This window comes from Paramormyrops kingsleyae, chromosome 24 (assembly GCF_048594095.1).
Source record: "Paramormyrops kingsleyae isolate MSU_618 chromosome 24, PKINGS_0.4, whole genome shotgun sequence".
NCBI classification, from domain to species: domain Eukaryota; kingdom Metazoa; phylum Chordata; class Actinopteri; order Osteoglossiformes; family Mormyridae; genus Paramormyrops; species Paramormyrops kingsleyae.
This window is the reverse complement of record NC_132820.1, coordinates 24,790,413-24,801,088: the sequence shown is the minus strand read 5'-3', so window position 1 is coordinate 24,801,088 and position 10,676 is coordinate 24,790,413. Positions and strand designations below refer to the sequence as shown.

The window sequence follows — 10,676 nt, the reverse complement described above, 5'->3', positions numbered from 1 at the left end:
TCAATTATTGCTGAAAAAATCTACGCAGAGATATAAAAATGTAATATTCTCATCAAAATCACATGCAGAGCAAAAAATGTAGCCAGTAACTATATACTGCTCTTCCAAAAAAACAACCTTTAGGTTCAAAACGATATCCATCGAGAAAAAAAATATATCCTCCTTGTATCGACAGGAATACTTTATCTGCATTGTAAAATAGCATAAATAATTTATGACAAAACAAAAAGCTTTTAAATTTACTGTACATGATTGTTAGCAAAATCAGAAATGTCAGTGTGGTAAGATCATGTACTTTATATAGTCAGTCAGTCAGTCAGTCAGTCAGTCAGTTCTGCCTTTCAACAATAGGGGGCAGTAGAGGTGCACCGTTCCCGGAAGCACTGCAATACCGGGTCGAATAGTGGAGCGGATGGGGCAAGCCCCACTTCCGGCTCCCTGTTCCAAAAATCCGTTTAATATGTGGTCCCCTCCATAGGGGACGTATCAGATATTAAACTGATAAAACAGATTTTTTTTTTTCAGATCCAAATACTTTATTAAACAGTTCTGCACAATTATGTACATCGACACAAACACATTAAAACATATAATAGAAACTGCACTTAAAAAATTGGCACTGTCAACAAGGGAATTAAAAACATTTTCCTACTAAAACAATGATATTCAGAAATAGTCATAATATAACAGGCTGAAATTTTCCCACATCATACAAGTGAATGCCAATACAATAAGACATTACTGAAAATATTTTAAAATAGTGTTAAACAAACTATCTGCAGAACCATTCACCATAAAATAAGCAAAAAAAAAAGCAATAAAAGCAACCAATATATTTACACACCATTAAAATCTAAGTAAACACATATGGCCATTTATACAATTAAAATGTCATCTCAAATGCATGCTTTTGATGCAAGATGAGCATCCTGGTTTCTTTTTATGAGCCCAAGTTATTTATGGCAAAATTAGGTTTTACAGGGGATCGGTAAATAACATGTTCGTGCAGTCTAGTAACATTCGGGGTGAATCATGGACGATTGATCTGAATTTCAGGACGATCAGTCCACATACGATCAGAATTAATCCACAATTACAACTTCCCAGAATATTATAGTAAAAGGATTAATTCCATTCCACGTGGGTGACGTAATCGTCCGTGAATTCATCCTAATACATGCCCCCATTGTTGTAAGTGGCATATTCATCCCGCAACCTTCTCTCCAGCTGCAGAATGGAGAATTTCTTCTCCATCCTGCGCTGCTTGCTATACTGCATGGAGAAGGTTCGGATCCTGTCCTTCACACTCTCCCACCATTCGGCCACAGAGGGGAAGGTAGGCTTGTCCTTCTGCCACTCGGAGAAGTGATCTAAGAAAAGGTGTCTAAAATCGCTCTCCTCCAGGATCTGCAGGTTCATTTTCCAATAGCCGCCCCCATATACAGGAGCGTCTATGGAGGCAGTGGCCTCCACTGCCAAGTGGTCAGTGGGCCACTGTGGGGAGAGGGACACCTTTTCAAAAACAACGGGGGGTGAAGCTAAAATGTAGTCGATGCGACTGCTGGCTCCGCGACTATTATGCCAGGTGAAGCCCGGCATGCTGGGGTTGCATGTTTTAAAACCATCCACAAGTTTAAAGGAATGAATAAAATGGCGAAAATGCCCTGAGCTGACATCCTCTCTACCCTCCAACGCGATGTTAAAGTCCCCTCCTAAAATCAAGTGTCGATCTGTGACACAGAACGGGGACAACTCTTCAGAGAGAGTTATACGGGACGAGGCCTCCACTGGAGCGTAGATGCATATGGCCCGGAGGCACTGTCCCCTCCATGTGGCGTCCACTCCCAAAACCCTGCCTTGAAGGACGGTAAATTAACTTACTTCCTCAAAGGCGCGGTCGCCAAAAAGAATCCCGACGCCTGAGGAGTGGACACCACCTACACTCCAGTAGGATCTACCCCTCTTCCATTGTCGTGAAAAGAGAGCCTTGTCCCGCTGGTCCCGGAGGTGGACTTCCTGCAGAAAACAAATGCTGAAGGGAAAGATGCCAGCTGATTAAAAACCAACGTGCGTTTTAAAACGTTCCTCAAACCCCTGACATTCAAAGTGACAATATTAATATTGGCCATGAAATATTAAAATGATCAAATACAATTAAAAACAACAAACTAATTAGACAAAATGTAGATATTAAAGGAATTCAAACAGAAAAAACAGACCATAAGATAAGCCTTTATGCAGATGACGTATTACATTTTCTTAGGAATTCTCCAACCTCTCTTCTGAAGACAATATCACTTATAGATAAGTTCTCATCTATATCAGACTACTCCGTCAACTGGAGCAAATCAACAGTTTTGCCTTTGAATTGTAGTATCCAAAACACAACTACTACTCCTTTACAGTCAGGTAACCTTAGATACTTAGGCATAAATTTTTCCACCAGACTCTCAGATCTAGTACAGATGAATCATATTCCTTTGTTAAAAAAAAGTGGAAGAGGATCTTGTGCAGTGGAAATCTCTACCTTTATCACTCATTGGAAGAGTTGCCACCATTAAAATGACGGTCCTACCTAAAATCAATTACTTGTTCTCAATGATCAATAATAAACCCTCTATGGCTTGGTTTAAATCACTAGACTCAAGCATCTTGTCATTTTTATTGAAGAACAAACCATCACGAATTAGCTAGAATACTCTGCAAAAAGCCAAAGGTAATGGTGGTCTAGAACTACTGTACCAAGTTTCTATCACTACTTCTTAGCCAACAGACTGCAGTATATAACAAATTGGATCAAATCAAGCCCGGTAGATAGTCCATGGCTGGACTTAGAACAAGCAATCTGCGGAGAAGTAAAATTGTCTGATCTGCCTTTTATAAGTGTTTTAAGAGCCTTAGTATTAACACCTCATTAACAGCCTGGTGGGACTTTTTTTTAAATAACTAGGTCTCCACTTATCCCCTGCAAATTAACACCCATTTGGAACAATCCAGATATTTGCCGAAAAAAGATAAAATTGAGCTTTCCCTTATGGCATGATAAAGGGATTAGAAATCTTGAACATGTTATGCAAAACGGGAAATTGATTTCATTCGACGAACTAGTCTCAAAATACGGAATTAGCAACAGTAAATTTCTTGAGTACCAGCAATTCAGGCAAGGTTCAATCTTAATCAGTTTAACTTAGAAATACCTCCATGGGTGCTAGAATTTTTAAATCTTTCTAGCCCCAAATTATTGCAAAAAATGTATAAGTTATTGTCAAAAATGGATGACTCAATTTCCCTCCCAACCTCAAAATGGGAGCAAGATCTATCCATCGATCCAGATCAAAACTTTTGGAAAGAAATATGTTTAAACACCTTCAAAATGACTAAAAACCCCAACTTACAGCTTATACCATACAAAACTCTGCATAGAGCTCATTATACAGGACAAAGGATGTTCCAAATGGGCCTTATACACTCAAACCTATGCACCCACTGCTCAGGTAACTTTGTGGAGAACTACATGCATGCCATATGGTCCTGCACACCGGTGCAGAAGTTCTGGCAAAGGATATGTGAAGATCTATGAATTTGGTTTAATTGCTATATCCCAACCTCACCTACATTGTGCATTTTAGGTGATGCAAGTGTATTAGATATGGGCGGCTAGTGGCTTCTTGGAGCTGGGGGGGCTGTGGCTGCCATCCTGTGATGTCTGGGTGTCTGCCCTGGCTGGTGGTGTGGGGGGGGGCTTGGGCGGGTGCTGCCTGGCAGTCATGGGGCGTGGGGTCTGGGGTACCGGTGGTGACGGGGGCTGGCCCTGGGATGGGTGGTTGGCCTCTTCGGTGCGGGCTTGGGTGGGGGGTCTGGTGCCCGGGGCCTGGCCGTTTCCTCGGTGGGTGCCTTCCTGCGCGGGGGTGGCCTGTGCTCCCTCCGGGGCACTGCCGGGGGGGGGGTGGGTCAGTCCGTGTCAGGAGGTCCAGCCTGTGCTGTGTGGGGGGTGGCATGTCTCGAGCCCGGGCTGGTCTGCCACTATTTGTCGTCGAATGAGTGGGTGACTGAGTACGGGCTGCCCTTCGGGGTGGGGGGGGCTAGCTCTTGGCGTCGGCACTGCTCCGGGATGTTGTCGCCGGGGGCCTCGGGTCCGCTCCTTCCCATGTAGCGGTGGGGGGCTGGGGTGCCTACTGAGCCAGCTGGCTCTCTTCTGCCGGGGGGTAGTAATCTCCCCCCTGCTATTATGAATCCCAGCCCCTCTCCTCCTTCACTCACACAACATGCCACGCACACATGTAGGATCTCGGGGTGGGAATGTGCCGCGCACGCACTGATGGGGCCATTCACATGGCCTTACTCGCTGTGCGGCGCGGCCCTCTGCCTCCCCTTGTTTTAATTGCACTTTAGTCATCACATATCAGTATACACACAGGGCCTTGGGGGGTGGGGGCACTACTCAGAGGTTGGTAGGTGGGGCCGCTGAGGTGGCCTCACTCACCTCTTCACTGCTGCCCGCCCCTCAATTTTACTCACACCATATACATTGAGGGTCTTGGGGGGGTGATGGGGAGGAGAGCTGTTTGCAAGCAGCGCTCCTCCTCGCTTCCCCCGTCAATTTTAAATCCATCTTAAGTTTCTCAACAGTCATACTCATCCCTTACATCACATACACTCACATGCACCAACACATGCATCCAACACTCCACCTCTCACACAGGTGCGTGGGGGAGGAGAGTGGGCGGGTCTTCCTACACCCCTGCTCCCTGCCCGCGATGGTGGGGGGGCACTCGGGTAGTCGTCCGGCTGGCGGCGCCCTGGGGTTGCGGTTGGCGCTGGGGGTGGCGTCCGTTCCCCCGCATGGTGGAGGTTGGTCCGGAGTGGATGGGCTTATGTCTTTTTGTCTCTGTGTATGTTGTGTGAGTGGGTGTATGGTCTATGTGTATGGCTGAGAGGTGTGTCTGTGTGGGCCTGGGTCCGGGGCTAGCTGCTCCTTCCTGGGCGCGGCTGCCTCCTTGGCATGGTTGCTGGCCCTCCTCCCCGGGTGGTGGCCTGGGGGGGGCTCGGGCCTCTCTGGCGCGGGTGGGGCTCTCTGCCGGGGGCCGGCCGTCTCCCGGCCGCTTGGGGTCCTGGCCCGTCACCCTCGCGGGGTTGCCTCTGGTTCTCGTGCCCTTTTGGCTGCGGGGGCTGCGCCTGGGACCTCCCTCCTCCTCCTGCTGGGGTGGGGACGCGGCTGTCGTGGGAACGTGGGGCCTTGGCTCTTCCGTGGAGCTGTGTGACGGTGTGCAGTCGTAGGTCAGCAGAGTAAAGAGGAGGGGGCTCAACACACATCCCTGAGGGGCCCCCATGTTAAGAATGATGGTGCTGGATGTTACTGCCGACCCGTACTGCTTGTGGTCTTCCGGTAAGGAAATCCAGCAACCGGTTTCACAGTGAGGTGTTGAGCCCCAGCTGGACCAGTTTTTGAGTGAGCTGTTGGGGGATTATAGTGTTAAATGCTGAACTGAAGTCTATGAACAGCATTCGGACATATGAGTCTTTTTTATCCAGATATGTGAGTGCTGAATGGAGTGCAGTGAGGATGGCGTCATCGTCGAGTGGTTGGGCCGATACGCAAACTGGAAGGGGTCCAAGGAGGGGGGCAGGACAGACTTAATGTGCTGCACGACTAGTCGTTCAAAGCACTTCATTAAGATGGGAGTAAGTGCAACAGGGCGGTAGTCGTTAAAGCAGGAGGGAGATTACTTTTTTGGGACTGGAATAATGGTGGTGGTTTTGAAACAAATGGGGACGATAGCCTGGTTGAGTGAGATGTTAAAGATGTCTGTAAAGACATCAGTGAGTTCCACTGCACAGTCTCTCAGTACGCGACCAGGAATGTTGTCAGGACCCGGAGCTTTGCGTACGTTGACCCTGCTGAGGGATCTCCTCACACTGTCTGGGGACAGTCATCACCTGGTCACCAGGAGAGGGAGGGGTCTTCTGTGCACTGGTGCTATTCAGCAGGGAGATGGTGCTATCACAGGTCTGTGGTGGGGGCTTGTAATCTGTGATGGCCATAGGCTCCATGTGTCTCTGCTGTCTTTGAAGCGATGGGATATTCCTCTGGAGTACTGTCTCTTAGCCTCTCTGATGCCACGGGACAGGTTGGCCCTAGCTGTCTTCAGGTTTGCCTCATCTCCAGCTCTGAAGGCAACGTTCCGAGCTTTCAGCAGCCTGTAGACCTCCCCTGTCATCCATGGCTTTTGGTTGGCACGGACAGTGATGGTTTTCGTGACTGTTACATCCTCAGTGCATTTGTTAATGTAGGCTGTAACAGTCTGTGAGTACTCCTGGAGGTCAGTGGTGTTGTCGTATGTGGCAGCCTGCTTAAACATACTCCAGTCTGTGGTGTTAAAGCAGTCCTGTAAAGCCTCTGAAGACCCTTCCGGCCACACTTGTATCTGCTTCCGAACCGGTTTGGTGACTTTAATGAGCGGTCTGTAAGCATGCATTAGCATGACAGTAATGTGGTTTGAGGCACCGAGCTGGGGGAGGGGGAAAGCCTTGTAAGCTCCTCTTTGGGTGGTGTAAACAAGGTCTAGTGTGTTATTGATACATGCTGGTACAGTTCATTCAGTGCCTCCCTCCTGTTGCTGCCATTGGAGGTGGGAGGGATATACCCAGCAAACAACAGTATAGCTGTATATTCCCTCGGTAGATAGAACGGCCGGCACTTAATAACCATAAACTCCAACACTGGTGAACAGTATTTGCAGACCGCAACAGCATCGCAGCACCAGGCGTTGAGCCATGTTTCCAAGAACACAAAAACACAACAGTCCTTTACATTCCTCTGAGATGAACATAGTAGTCGGATGTCGGCCAGTTTCTTATCCAATGAGCGTACGTTGGCCAGACCGATGGAGGGGATAGCGGGTTTGTGTGGGCAAGCCACCAGCCTAGCTCGGATACCTCCGCTCTTACCCCTCTTCTGCTTCCTCTCACGCCGCTTGAGGCACCTCCATTTTGGGCGAGGTGCAGGAGTGGGGGTCGGTGATTGAGTAGGCCTGCGGAGCAGACCCAGATCATTCAGCTCTTCGGCATCCACAGAGTCTAACTTAAAAAGTTTGTTTCTGCCGATGTTGAGCAAAAATGTTCGCCTATATACGGGCTTAAGAACAGATAAACGCGACAAAGACGTACAAAAACACTGCAACTTCCAGGACGAAAAACACGAAAACACTGTTTAGTCGGGAGAGAGAGAAGCCGCTGTTGCAGCAGAGGCAGGGTCCGAGTGGGCGGCAGTTTGGAAAAAGATTGCTGCCCTCGAAGACGAGGTGGGCCGTTTAAGGTCTGAGATCTCCGTGCTTGCTGGTGCCCTGACTGATCCACATATATCCCGGAGCAGTTCGGAGACCACTGGGACTCCTTTTGTAGTCCCCACTTCAGCTCCAAGCTGTTTCCCGCCCCCTCCTCCTCCTCCTCCGCCTGCTAATATCCAGGGCCCGAAGCAGAAGAGGAGTCATCCTCAGGGAAGTGGCACAGGACCCACCAATGGCCCCAACATGGTGGATGTTCTGGCGGAGCTGCCGCACATTAAACTGCGCCCAGTGCTGAGGTCGCCAGGTGGGACGCCAGTGACCAGGAGGGGACTGACGCAGGGGACGCCCATGCCCTCAGAGGACTTTGCTGCCATTTTAGCAGAGGCTCTGAAGAAAAAGTTCAAGCATCAGAACCACTCTGATGAGTAGGAGCAGCAGTCCTCTGAGGCCTTTAAACCTTTTTTACTTAAACTTTTTATACTTATAACATTTTTATACTTATAACATTTTTATACTTATATACTTTATATACTTAAACTTTATATACTTATACTTTGTGTACTGATTCTATATACTTATTAATAAATAATATATTTATATCACTATTATTTTTAAAAGAGTTGCTGATTTTGTAATACTGCTGCAGCATTCTCCACATGCTAATCACTGCCCCACATCGAATTGGCACTTTGATCAGCCACGAATCACTTCACTACCCCCTGTTGAATGTTGCATCGTACTGTATGTTGATAGATATCTCGTAGTAGTAAGTACTTCATTATTAGGCTGCACAATATTGGAAAAGATCTATTTCTGCAATGAGTATTGCAGTATTTATTTAAATTTAAGCCGCAGCGTGTGCACGCGCCGCCATTTTGGGAGAGAAAAAAAAATTAAAAATTTAAATTCGAGTTCTGAGGTACCACTGTATCCTGTAAACTTTAGAACGTGAAACGGTCGGCTAAGTTGACCTCGAATGGTTCTGCGTGCTCATTGGTTGTTGCTACGTATATCTGGAAGCAGAAGCTGTAATTTTTATTTCTCTCGGTCTTGATTTGGGTGATCTTCATTTACTGTTTGTGTTCCATTGCTTTAAATAATGTCTGCAATGGCTCCTTTCAGTCACTTGCGTGGTTTTCTACACACCTGTCTGGGATGCTTTAAGCGTTCCAGCTTTCGTGTGCGCAAGCCCACTGCACCATCCTCGACTGTTGCAACGGGGGTTGCTATAAATGGCAACGCCCCTGCAAAGGTCGGGAGTGGCATCCACCTCCCCAGTGGACACGGGGATCTCCAGCATGCTGCTGTTGCAGCAGAGGCAGGGTCCGAGTGGGCGGCAGTTTGGAAAAAGATTGCTGCCCTCGAAGACGAGGTGGGCCGTTTAAGGTCTGAGATCTCCGTGCTTGCTGGTGCCCTGACTGATCCACATATATCCCGGAGCAGTTCGGAGACCACTGGGACTCCTTTTGTAGTCCCCACTTCAGCTCCAAGCTGTTTCCCGCCCCCTCCTCCTCCTCCTCCGCCTGCTAATATCCAGGGCCCGAAGCAGAAGAGGAGTCATCCTCAGGGAAGTGGCACAGGACCCACCAATGGCCCCAACATGGTGGATGTTCTGGCGGAGCTGCCGCACATTAAACTGCGCCCAGTGCTGAGGTTGCCAGGTGGGACGCCAGTGACCAGGAGGGGACTGACGCAGGGGACGCCCATGCCCTCAGAGGACTTTGCTGCCATTTTAGCAGAGGCTCTGAAGAAAAAGTTCAAGCATCAGAACCACTCTGATGAGTAGGAGCAGCAGTCCTCTGAGGCCTTTAAACCTTTTTTACTTAAACTTTTTTTACTTAAATTTTTTATACTTATAACATTTTTATACTTATAACATTTTTATACTTATATCATTTTTATACTTAAGATTTTTATACTTATATACTTTATATACTTAAACTTTATATACTTATACTTTGTTTACTGATTCTATATACTTATTAATAAATAATATATTTATATCACTATTATTTTTAAAAGAGTTGCTGATTTTGTAATACTGCTGCAGCATTCTCCACATACTAATCACTGCCCCACATCGAATTGGCACTTTGATCAGCCACGAATCACTTCACTACCCCCTGTTGAATGTTGCATCGTATGTTGTTAGATATCTCGTAGTAGTAAGTACTTCATTATTAGGCTGCACAATATTGGAAAAGATCTATTTCTGCAATGAGTATTGCAGTATTTATTTAAATTTAAGCCGCAGCGTGTGCACGTGCCGCCATTTTGGGAGAGAAAAAAAAATAAAAAATTTAAATTCGAGTTCTGAGGTACCACTGTATCCTGTAAACTTTAGAACGTGAAACGGTCGGCTAAGTTGACCTCGAATGGTTCTGCGTGCTCATTGGTTGTTGCTACGTATATCTGGAAGCAGAAGCTGTAATTTTTATTTCTCTCGGTCTTGATTTGGGTGATCTTCATTTACTGTTTGTGTTCCATTGCTTTAAATAATGTCTGCAATGGCTCCTTTCAGTCACTTGCGTGGTTTTCTACACACCTGTCTGGGATGCTTTAAGCGTTCCAGCTTTCGTGTGCGCAAGCCCACTGCACCATCCTCGACTGTTGCAACGGGGGTTGCTATAAATGGCAACGCCCCTCCAAAGGTCGGGAGTGGCATCCACCTCCCCAGTGGACACGGGGATCTCCAGCATGCTGCTGTTGCAGCAGAGGCAGGGTCCGAGTGGGCGGCAGTTTGGAAAAAGATTGCTGCCCTCGAAGACGAGGTGGGCCGTTTAAGGTCTGAGATCTCCGTGCTTGCTGGTGCCCTGACTGATCCACATATATCCCGGAGCAGTTCGCAGACCACTGGGACTCCTTTTGTAGTCCCCACTTCAGCTCCAAGCTGTTTCCCACCCCCTCCTCCTCCTCCTCCGCCTGCTAATATCCAGGGCCCGAAGCAGAAGAGGAGTCATCCTCAGGGAAGTGGCACAGGACCCACCAATGGCCCCAACATGGTGGATGTTCTGGTGGAGCTGCCGCACATTAAACTGCGCCCAGTGCTGAGGTCGCCAGGTGGGACGCCAGTGACCAGGAGGGGACTGACGCAGGGGACGCCCATGCCCTCAGAGGACTTTGCTGCCATTTTAGCAGAGGCTCTGAAGAAAAAGTTCAAGCATCAGAACCACTCTGATGAGTAGGAGCAGCAGTCCTCTGAGGCCTTTAAACCTTTTTTACTTAAACTTTTTTTACTTAAATTTTTTATACTTATAACATTTTTATACTTATAACATTTTTATACTTATATCATTTTTATACTTAAGATTTTTATACTTATATACTTAAACTTTATATACTTATACTTTGTGTACTGATTCTATATACTTATTAATAAATAATATATTT

At 47.2% G+C, this 10,676-nt stretch overlaps 1 pseudogene; it reads right to left on the bottom strand.

Moving 5' to 3' along the window:
- Window positions 1-358: 358 nt before the first annotated feature.
- On the bottom strand, window positions 359-538 carry LOC140582567 (U2 spliceosomal RNA; annotated as a pseudogene).
- Window positions 539-10,676: the final 10,138 nt, after the last annotated feature.